At 47.6% G+C, this 11,736-nt stretch overlaps 1 pseudogene; it reads left to right on the top strand.

Annotated features, from left to right (window-relative positions):
• Positions 1 to 603: 603 nt before the first annotated feature.
• Positions 604 to 3,398, top strand: LOC118652757 (annotated as a pseudogene).
• The last annotated feature ends 8,338 nt before the right edge of the window (positions 3,399 to 11,736 follow it).

Here is an 11,736-nt window from a genome sequence, read left to right as displayed (position 1 = left end):
TTTCCTGTCTCCCGCCCTGTGTGCAGGTACTGACTGTCCTCAGCAACTTGTACACATTCCTGAAAGGACAGCATTGCCCTTGGAAATTCTGATGCATATACTTGCCACGCACAGGAGTCTCCTTTTCCATTATTTCCCTCGCCCTTTAAACAACTATCTTATATTGGAGTGGATTTTTATATTTTATACTTTTACATTCTAAAGTCTTATCTTCACAGTTTCAGATAAAAACTGATGGGAGGGTAGTATCCCAGAAAGGGCCCTCGCCTTCTGCCAAGTCACCCCTGTATAGACCCTGTACCTGCCAGTGACCATGCTAAAGGTTTTACATCTATTAGCTCAGCTATTCCTGAGAACATCCTAGGAAATAGGAATTTTCATAATCCTTCTTGTACTGAGAAAATGGAGGCAGGGAGCATTCAAGTAATGGAACTCAGTGCTCATTGGTCGTAAGAGGCAGAATCGGCATTAGAATCCAGGCCACCTGGCTTTAGAACTCTTGCTGTGAACTTCAACCTTCTCATTTCTTCAAAGACACAGGGACCTGCCTGTGGTGAGGTGGGAAGAAGAGGGTCCTGTCAGAGTATGTCCTTTGATGTATAACCTGCTTTGCCACTGGGAACTGTTATAGGATGGGAGACCTCACCTGGCCTTGCCCCTCTCAACCACTCTCATCTCCCATGGCAGGTCCCATATAAAAAAGATGTCTTCTTTACTGATGATTCTTCAGTAACAATCAAAGGGAAACCTGTCCTGCCTTTCAGGTGAGTATCTATAGCCCATGGGGAGGAGAAGTGAGATTATTAGAGCTTTGGGGGTCACTTCATGCATGACTGAGGTTAAAGTTTGTAATTAGCATAATGGTAGCACAATGCAATTTCAGTTCCTGGAGACCCATATGGTGCCAGGCATTAAACCTACAGGTGCATGACTGTGGGCAAGTGTTGAAGTCTGGGGGTTGGGGTCACTCTGGCATTGGAGCTGAGGTTTATTATCAAGCACAGTATTTCCAGGGCATGAAAAGTAGCCCCAGGCCAGTGACTGCTGCTCAGTGTGAGTCCTGGGCTAAGAGATGAGGCATCTCCCCAGCCTGGGCAGGACAAGCTGAAGCAGCCCCACAGGGACACGTACTGCAGTCTCACCCAGGCAGGCCTTCCTTCCCCCAGGAGGAGTTGGGAAGGGTTTGTATGTGTGTATTGTCAAATGTGGGCCCCCATGAGGAAGAGTCCTGCTCAACAGGGTGTGTTCTTTGCCTTCAGTATGATCCCAGAAATGCAGGTGGATTTCCACACTGAAACTCATGAGGACTCAGACATCGCCTTCAGTTTCCGAGTGAACTTTGACAACTGTAGAAGTGGTGATGAACAGCCGTCAGGGTGGGACGTGGGGTCCAGAAATGAAATCCACTGATATGCCCTTTAGGGATGGCCAACCCCTTGAAGTGTGCATCTCTGTGCTGTCAAAGGAGTATCAGGTGAGTGTGCCCAGGAACATCCACTACATGGGCTCCCAGGGCTCTCACAGGAGCACACAGCTCTCCCTGGCCTGGCCCCCAGAGTCACTTGTGGTTCATCTCCTGCCCCTCTCATCACACAGCACCCTCTGCTTGTACTGCCATGCTCAGGTCCTTTTCCAAATCTAAGCAGGTCAAGATCAGCACACATGCCTTATTCTCCAGGGTGGAGAAGTTCCTGTCTTCACTCACAGCCTCATTTCTACCTATGCTGTCATTCCTTCAGTTTTCATGTAGGAGATTGTTAAAATATGCATATAAATAATTATAATCAGTCTAAAATTAAGTCTTTCCTGCATTCCCAAACACAGTCCCTCTCTCCAGAGCAACAATTCCTAATTCCTTTATGCTCCTTCCAGTGACACGATAAGTTTGTTCAAGTCTATGTATATCCATCTATCACTTATCTCTGTCTGCTTTTATTTATAAACAAATGGTATTATAAGTTTCTCTAGAAATCACACATTGATGACTATATTTTATTTGTTGTCAAAGAATGTATGTTAGAGAAACTAACATCATGCTATTTGTGATGCCCTCACATCCTTTAATGTTTGCATAATATTCCAAAAGAGGCATTTTCAGAATAATTTAACTTGACCCTTATTCATGCACACTTAGGTGGTTTCCATATTTTGCTCTCATGAATGATGCTTCCTTCTACATCACATTTTTGTCATTATCAACCTGCCTGTTCTTATAAGGGAGGATAATTTCAGAGGAATTGAATAACTGGTTCAAAAAGTGTGTGCATTTTAAATTTGAAAAATTAAGATCTAAAAAGTCCACTTTTTCTCCATAGCCACACCCACAGAGTGCATGTTTAAACCTTCTATCATTGGAGAAGCAAAAAGATTTACTGTCCTATGATTGAAGTGAGGCATTGTTCCATTTGCTTATAAGCTGAATAAAAATATTCTCATTTTAATCCTATGTACTATTCCTCCTCTTTAGGAACATTCAAGTTTTAGCTCAGTAGTTAGAGCACTGGCCTGCACACTGGAGGGTCACAGGTTGGATTCTCCATCAAGGGCATGTATCTGGGTTGCAGGTTCAACTCCCGACCCCATTGGGGCACATGCAGGAGGCAACCAATTGAGACTCCCCTCTCTCTCTCTCTCTCTCTCTCTCTCTCTCTCTCTCTCTCTCCCCTTTCCCCTCTCTTCCACCCTCGCTCTATAAAAACAGGAAAAAATAAAGAAAAAAAGACTTTTATTCTTTACCTTTACCACCCCAAATCTGAGCTGCTTGGTCACCAGGAGTAAATGGCAGTAAAGTTTAGCAGAGCTAAAACGAAGGCACTCAATAAACACTTAATGACCAATTAGCCTATGATACTCTGCGAGACCCAGACTCAAGATTCATGAAACGTTCCTGGCCAGAGGGAAGCCCAGGTAAACATAAACAGTGCAACATAGAGTGCTAACACCTCAGTGGAAGAATGAGAGAAACAGAAAATAGGGTGAATAACTGTCTGAAATAGTCAGAAAAGGTAGGCTACCAAAAAAAGAATGTCAGGCTTTAGAGCGTGACTGGGAGTTTCTGGTGGATGGTGTGTGTCTAGGGCAAGAAAGGAAAGGAAGACGGTAAGTTTGTTTGGTGGCATGCTATATTTCTGACACACATTCTCTTCCAGGTAACAGTAAATGGTGGCCAATGTTACACTTTTCCCCATCGACTTGACCCAGGATCTGTGAGGATGATCCGGGTGTGGAGAGATGTCTCCCTGACCTCAGTGACTGTCACTTAGAGAAGGATGTGACCAGACTCCCCGTTGTCAAGGAGATCCCTCCACCTAAGTGACCCTGTGGTTCCCAGAGCTCACTAACAACATGGGTTCTCACCCTTCCCCCACACTTGGTCATTAAAACTCCTGAAAACATAACAAGATTTGCTTCTTGCTTTAGAGGGAAAAAGAGGGAGGGGAAAAAGTGTGTGTGGTTGTCAGCAAGAGGGGTGTGAGAATATTGTGGGAGAGATCAGGGTATCAAAGTGGATAAACATTTCTCTGCTACAAGGAGTGACTGACAAGCTCATGAAATATCTGAGAAGACATTGGAACCATATTCTTATGATGTAGTGCTTAGGATATGTTAGGAACTCTGAAGCAAAATCCTTCCCCAATTTCAGACAGCTGAACTAAGACTTTAGGCGTCTGTCTGCACACATAGTCCTATAATTGGTGGTTTGGGAAAAAACTTTGTACTTTGAGGCAAATTGGGTGAAAAGTCTTAAATATTCCATTATGCTAAGGATGTTTAATATATATTGACATTGTGCCAGGTTTTGTGTAAGATGCACTGGGGGAAATGAAGAAAATGACAAGGACAGCACTTAAAATTTCTTTTAACCCTCACCTGAGGATATATTTTTATTGATTTTGACAGAGAGAGAGAGAGAGAGAGAGAGAGAGAGAGAGAGAGAGAGAGAGAGAAACATCAATGAAAGGGAGAAACATCAGTTGGTTGCCTCCCATATGTGCCCTGACTGGGAGCTGAGCCTGCAGCCGTTTGGTGTACAGAATGATGTTCCAACCAACTGAGCCCCCCAGCCAGGGTGCACTAAAAAATATTGTAATCCAAGGACTATTTGAAGAACCAAAAGATTTGCCTCAGAGATTTTTTTCTATTATTCAAACAATTGCAAGATTTTTCCAATTTATGTGGGCAGAAGCCTGGGGCATGTTTGGTAATGAATTGCACCATTTTAGACCAGGGAGGATAAAAATTGTTATTAAAACAAGAACAATATATACACCTGGATGCAGTGACCAGACTCTGGTTTTGATGTTGTCCCACTTAATCATTACAGAATAACAAACCTCCCCAAAACATATTGGTTTAAAACAATAATTTATTATTATCTCTCTCAGTTTGGCAGGTTTACTGAACTCATATGGGTAGTGTATCATGTGGCCTTAATCAAATTGCAGTGGGAAGTGAAGTTTTCTGATGGATGCTTTCCTCATGTCTGACACTTCACTTGGGCTGGCTGACACAGCTGGGGGCTGGCTGGTTATTTCTCTCTTCACATGACCTTCATGGTTGTCTTAGACCTCTTCAAATCACAGAGGTCTCAGGGGTTTGGGACTTGCTTCTGCCACAGAGAACCCTTGAGAAAGCTCAAGCAGAAGGTGTAAGGGGTAATGGGACCCAGCTCTACAAGTCATGCAGTGTCACTCCCATCACATGCTGTTGTTCAAACGTGAGTCAGAGAGAGACGGCCATACTCATGTGAGAAGACTACACCAGGGCAAGGGCACGTTGCGTTGTGATTCATGGAAAGGCATTCTGGACTAGTACTGTTCCACCATCAGGCTCCAGAGACGTTCACACTTCCCTCATACCCCAAACTCTGACCACTCTCCAAGGAATTCCAAGTGTAATACAATAACAGCAACAAGCTCAAGACAGAAGTTCAGGATTTCACCATTTAAACCAGGACCTGCGGCTCACAAAGTGAACTGAGTATAACTTCTCAGGTGCAGTTCTTTTCAATATGTGCACTCATGGGGCAAAATACCTCATACACGCCAAACCTACACGCTGAAACAGACACAGAATAAATGCAATCCACATTTTCAGAGGCAGCAATAGGAGATGTATAGCAGCCGCAGCTTCATATCACATAGGACACCCAGTCAGGCTCATATCTCCCCTTCTCTCTAGGACTGTTTTCTCTGTAGCGATTGAGTCCACCCTCCATTCTCAGATTCTTTGAGTTCTTGCCAAGATCAGAACGACAACTCCAGGGGCTCTGATTGGTCATCAGCTTCTCAGCAAGTCCAGAGAACCACTTAGCAGACACACTACTCTGAAGACACTGTTCCTAAAAACATACCAGGGCAGGTTTAAGAAAGTGGGGAGGAGTGGATCAAAGAGGGGAAAAGGGGAGCATCTGTAATACTTTCAACAACAAAGATGAAAAATAAAACAGAGCCTGGTACATCAAAACAAAGGAAGGTCTTCTGGAAATAGCCTCTTTGTCCACAAGGACTACCTCAGGCATCAATCCTGTCATCTCTCACCATGACCACTGCCACAGCGTCTTCTTCAACTCCAACCTTACTAACTGGAATGATTCTTTCCTTATCCTTCCTCCAACCTAACATCCAGAAGGCTTGAGTTGGCAACACATTGCTATTGGCACTCTTTAGGCCTTTCTTCTGTGTAGAGAGAGCCTGGGGGGCAACTGAGCCAAGGGTCCTCGGCTGAGTCCAGCGGCATCGGCAAAGCCATGTCCTGGAGACATCCCTCTCCAAAGGCAGGGATGTCGTCAGTCCTGACCTTTAGTTCAGGCACCAGGGGTGGGTGTAAATATCTAAGTTCAGCCAGACCCCAGGTGGGGATGCAGTTATCAGGGTCCATTCAGACCTGACGATTCTGAGAAGCCACAAGAATGAAGAATTGCAGCTTGATCTTTCAGCATGATTTCCATAATTTCCTCTGTCTTAAACTCTAGTAAAACTTTTTGGTATCACGCTGTATCTAATAAAGGTGCTGCACTAGCTCTGGATCATTGTCTCTCCATCCAAGGACAGTGTCCCACCTGGTCCCAGATTTCCCTACTGTCTCTGTGTCTGTTTCATTCTTTTTCTCAATCCCCATCGCCCCTACTCATGACTCGTCTATCTCTAGCAATGCTTGTCATGCCTAAAAGAGAACACTAATACTTCTGGGTTTCATTTCATACTGGAATGAAATGTTCACCCCCCCACCCCCATCCCCACTCTCCATAAGCTCTTGAGCTTTGACTAGGCACAAAGTCCTCCTTTCACCTTCTTTGTCTTAATCTTGGTCACTTCTCTCTTTTGTTGTTGTTGTTATTCTTGTTACTGTTTGTTTTTGTTAATCCTCACCCAAGTATATTTTATGCCATTGATTTTTTAGAGAAAGAGGAATACCTAGACAATCCTACCTAGAGGGCCCTGCTAAACAAACTCAAAATAATTGCCCTTTCTTTGAATGATATTTGCATCAACTCAACCCACTTCACGTGGATTATTACACCCCTCTTTATCTGCTTTGTGCTCATGGTGGCCAGGAGTGATGTCTCAGATACTAAGATATGACACAGAGAGTCCAGGGATCAGTGTTCAATAAGAAATCTAAGAAGAACCTTTGAGGACTTCCCCAGACCCCAATTTTCTCAATCCTCCTCAATGCAAATCTCCCAGCAGATAAGGCATATCTCAGAGAACAGAAAGACCCCCACCACCCCTATTGGCCTGCAGCCCCTTGCCCTAGCTGGCCCCGCCCTTCTACGCCCCCCCCCCTCATACCCCAATAGGAGGCGGGGTTAGCTGGACAACCTCCTGCAGCCTCTACCCCCACCAGGCCCCACCCCTGATGGGCCCCAACCACCCCAATAGGTCCATGGCCCCTCCCCCTAGCCAGCTCTCCCCCTGATCAGCACCCCCCCACACTCTGATCAGGGGCAGGGTCAGCAGGCCAACCACCCATTGCCCCTTTCCCAGGCCACTGGCTCCTAATTGGACCCCTAACCCCATTTGGGGGTAGGGCCAGTTGGCCAACCACTCACAGCCCCTCCACAGTTGGCCCCACATCCAGTCAGACCCCACCACCGCAATCGGCCCGTGGCCCCTTCCCCCAGTCAAATCTGCTCCGGATTGCCCCCACACCAAATGGGAGCGGGTCCCTCTAGCCAATGACCCATGGCCCCTCCCCCCAGCTGGCCCGGCCCTGATGGGCCCAATCACAGTGGGCCAGCCAGCCAACCTCCCACAGTCTCCTTCTCCTGACAGGCCCGGCCTCAATCAGCCACTATTGGGGCCAGGCCGGCTAGACCCTACCCATGCATGAATTCGTGCATTGGGCTCCTAGTCCTATATAATAAAAAGCTAATATGCAAATTGTTCCCTAGGGAGTTTGACCCACTGGGAGTTAAACCACCCACTATGATGTGCCCTGACCACCAGGGGGCGGTGTGGAACAAAGGAAGGCCTGGCTGGCAGCCTGGCAGCCAGGTGAAGGAAGGCCCCGATTGGCCCTGATCACCAGCCAGGCCTAGGGACCCTACCCATGTATGTATTTCAGGCACATGGCCTCTAGTTCAAAATAACCCTGAAGAAGAAAGAACCCAAAAATCAAAAACAGGTGTCCCTCTGTCCTAGCTGATTTGCCTCAGTGGCTAAAGCATCAGCCTGAGGACTGAAGGATCCCAGGTTTTATTCTGGTTAAGGGCACATACCTCAGTTGTTGCAGGCTCAATGCCCAGCCCTGATTGGGGCATGCAGAAGGCAACCAATCAATGTATCTCTCTCAAATCAATGTTTCTCTCTGTGTGTCTCTCCCCCTCCTTTCCACTCTCTCTAAAATTCAGTGGAAAGAAATCCTCAGGTGAGGATTAACAACAACAAAAAATACATGTTCCTCCCCATTGCCTCCAGTGTCCTCACCTTCCCAAATAAGCTACACTCTGAATTAATCATTAATTATTTTTATTTACAGTTTTACTATCACTGTCTGCAAAAACAATTATCAAGGAAACTATAAAACACATATAATTTAATAGGAGACCTGAATCTATGGATACATATACCATATTAATAGAGGAGAATCATTTTTTTAAAATTCTAGTTCTCCCCTAAAAATAACCCAAGAAGTCACAGGTTTTTTTTGTTTTGTTTTTTTTTAACAAAATCCCAATAGGATTTTTATAGAAATTTTCACACCGATTCAGTCTCACAAGATGTTAATAAACCATATGTTAATGTGTCTAACATAATTATAGTAAGACATTTTGCATTGGAGTACATAAGCAAATAAATTAATATAGAAGAACAAAAGTCTCAGAAAAAGACCAAGGCATAGAGGTGGCATTACAAGTGAGCCGGGATGCCAGATCCCCTGGAAGTTACAAGCCTTCTAGGCTGCAACTTGGGGTCTTACAGCAGTGAGGTAAGCAGAGATGTTGCCAGAGACTTAGAGTCAAGAGGGAGAACAAGGAGGAGGAAGAGGAAGGGAGGGAGGCATGGAGAAGAATGTGATGAAACATAAAAGAAGGTGAAAAGGAGAGAGGATGAGGAAGGGTAAAGGCAGTGAGGTGGCCTAAGATTAATGCCCCTTCGCTCTATCCTGACTTTTCTCTGATGTCCTTCAGTTTTCAATATTTTACCTTTTGCTGCAGTGAAGTAAACTTTTTGCCGGGGGTATGGGTACAATGATACAGACTAGGACTGAAAAGTGCAGAAATCTTAAATTTAGGTGAATACATGTTCACCTCCAGCTCAGTGACCGGGGATATTGAGGTGAACAAGACAGATTGTCACCTGTCTTGTGGAGCTCACAGTCACTGTTATGATCCCAGAAAGGTTTTCAAAACAAACCTTTCAGGTGTAGAAAAATATTAGAAAGTCAATATCTAACCATTTTTCATATCACCATTTAAGCACATCTATTCTAGTGCATTTTCATTTACTTATTTATCTTTTTTTCTTTATTTTATTTTATTGTTGACAGTATTACAAAGGTCCCCTAATTCTGACTACCCCCTAACTCTCCCTCCTCCCAGTTCCTGCCCCACCCCAAGCCTTCACCACACTATTGTCTATGTCTACTGGATATGTATTTATGTATAAAAGTTTTTTGGTTAATCTCTTCCCGTCCCCTCCCCCACCCCTTCCATCTGAGATCTGTCAGTTTGTTGCATGCTTCAATGTCTCTGGACCTATTTTGTTCAACATTCCTCTCTCCAGATCTGAATCCATTGTCACCTGAGTCACTTAGCTCTACGCCCACTTCTAGCAGGTATTCGGGGTCACCCTGCTCACAAACAATCTATCACATGTTTGTCCTGCCATTGCCTAGTACATCACCCTCAGACGTCAGGGACTCTCCAGAGGCACCCAGCTACTCTCCCACTGTCCCCAGATTCCTGCGGGAGTCAGCCCATCACACACAGGAATCACGTAGCCACTCACAGACCTCACCAGGTTCCACCCCACGGTCTCCCATGTCTTCAGCCATTGTCCCTAGAGACTCTCCAGAGTCACCCAGCTACTCTCCCACTGTCCCCAGATTCCTGCGGGACTCAGCCCATCACACACGGGAAACCCCCATGAGCTCACAGACCTCGGAGGTTGACTCCCCGGTTTACACCACAGGGACTCCTGGATGTTCTCCAGTCGCAAACTCATTTCCTTTCACACTCAGACACGCCCAGAGCCTCCCAGCTCCTCTCCATTGTGGTCCTTTGACTGCAACACGTGTGGGCCAGGCTAGGGGCCAGCAGGACTCAGGGTCGAGTTCATTTCTGCATGCTTCTGGAGATGGTCACACACCCAACAGTGGGAGAGGCCCTCTTCGCACCCTCCCTAGCTCACACCATTGTCCTCCCACTTGCTATTGTCACTCACTGGCTCACAGAAGACACCCTTCCCTTGGAAGACAGCACTGCCTTGGCCATTGTCACCCCTAAGCTGTGCAGTGGGACCCTCCTGTCTGCCTCCGACCCAGCTGCCGGCCACCTCGCCAGGGCGACCCTCTAGCCTGTCTGCGATCTTGTGGGCAGCCCTGGAGACGACGGTGACCATGTGTCTCACAGTGCACCTGTGTCACTGCTGGAGAGTCCCCTCTCTTTGATATTACCTTCTGGGGGAGACAAGGTGACTATTGACATCAGCCTGGGCTGCCTTCACACAACCTCTCAGCCTCCAGCGTCTCACCAGGTCCAACCACTTACCCCTCCTCATGTTGCTTTTCCCTGCCTGGCTGCTGGCCCTCCTGTGTCTGCCCTACCCCTGCCTTGGCTTCTCAATTGTCATCCACCACTGTCTCTGACCCTCTGCCTGAGACATTGTCTGAGTCCCACCCCTGTCCCTTCCCTTGGACCCCTCACCTGGTCCCTCCCTCCAAACTGAACCTGATCCTCCCCAAAACATATATATCATGAGGCCCTTTACCTTCTATACATGTTCACCCTAGAATTGGAATCAATCCTGTGCTTCTGGTGTTCATTAACATGTTAGTGTTTAGAAACCTTTGCTTGGTCACACAGCATTTGACCATGCTCACTTCAGCCTGTGTGTGTGTGTGAGTGTGTGTGTGTGTGTGTGTGTGTGTGCACATCGGGCCCCAGCTGGTACAGCTGGATCAGGAGCTCCTCATTCTCAGCAGAGCCAGGTGGATGGGGACAGGGACGTTCTAGGCTTGGTGGCCCATGGCCTGGCTAGCCCATTCATTCAACCTGGCCTCCGCTCAGAGTTCTGTGGTCCCGTTGTCCCAGTTGGCTTCAGAGTCAACCCAGCAGAACTAGGGATTCTCTACAGGGCGGGGCTCCCATCTCTGCCTGGATGCCCTGGCCCTTTGTGCGCATGTGCATGTGTTTTGCAGGAAGCCAGAGGTGAGACGCTGAAGTGAATGAATTACAGGTGCAGGTGTAGGGAGGCCCCAGGTGGGTAGAGGCTCCGTGTGTCTCCCGGATGCTCCTCCCAGAGATGAAGTCCTGCTCACAGCTCAGTACTGTGTCTGGGGGAATGGAGGCCAAATGGGCCCCTGGTCCAGGGACTCCACATCCTTTCAGGACAAAGTGCTGCTGCAGGTGGTTGGCCTGCGGTGGGCGGGGACTTGCCAGGAACCACAGGGTGAATGCGCGAGGGTGTGGAAGTGGGCACTTTCCCACCTGAATGACCTTGTTCTGATCTGGCAGTGGGTGGGGAGGGCGCCCTCCCCTGTGGTGCGCATGCGCGGGTCCCTGCAGCAAGGCAGGGGGAGCTCAGGCTTCCTTTCCAGGGAAGCCCCAGGTTCCAGTGTCTCCTGCACCTGCAGAAGATTCTGGGACCCTGCGGGCCTCTGTCCAGGGTCCTGGGCTTCGCTTCTCCAGCCCTAGGTCCAACCCTGCATCCAAGCTGGGCGGTTCCTGATCCTCCAGGTTCTGGGCGTCTTTTCCTCCCAGCCGTTGGGATCATCCGGTGGACACCGATGTCCTCCCTCCACCCGGCCCCTCCCTGTGTGCTGTCGTTCGGAGAGTCCAGGACTTCAGGAAGGTTTTCCATGGCTCTTTGGGGTGAAAGTGGACAGTGAAAACTTCCCAAAATAGGCGACATGAAAGTGGGTGAGAGGGCCATGGTCGGTCTTGGCGGGGACACGGGTTTGTTGATGCAGAGGGCGGCCATATCCAAGGGCCTAGAGGGGTGGGCAAACTTTTTGACTCGAGGGCCACAATGGGTTCTTAAACTGGACCGGAGGGCCGGAACAAAGGCA

Source organism: Myotis myotis, unplaced genomic scaffold, assembly GCF_014108235.1.
Source record: "Myotis myotis isolate mMyoMyo1 unplaced genomic scaffold, mMyoMyo1.p scaffold_m19_p_34, whole genome shotgun sequence".
In the NCBI taxonomy this organism is placed as follows: Eukaryota; Metazoa; Chordata; class Mammalia; order Chiroptera; family Vespertilionidae; genus Myotis; species Myotis myotis.
The sequence above is the reverse complement of the archived record's forward strand: the minus strand, read 5'-3'. Positions and strand labels throughout refer to the sequence as shown.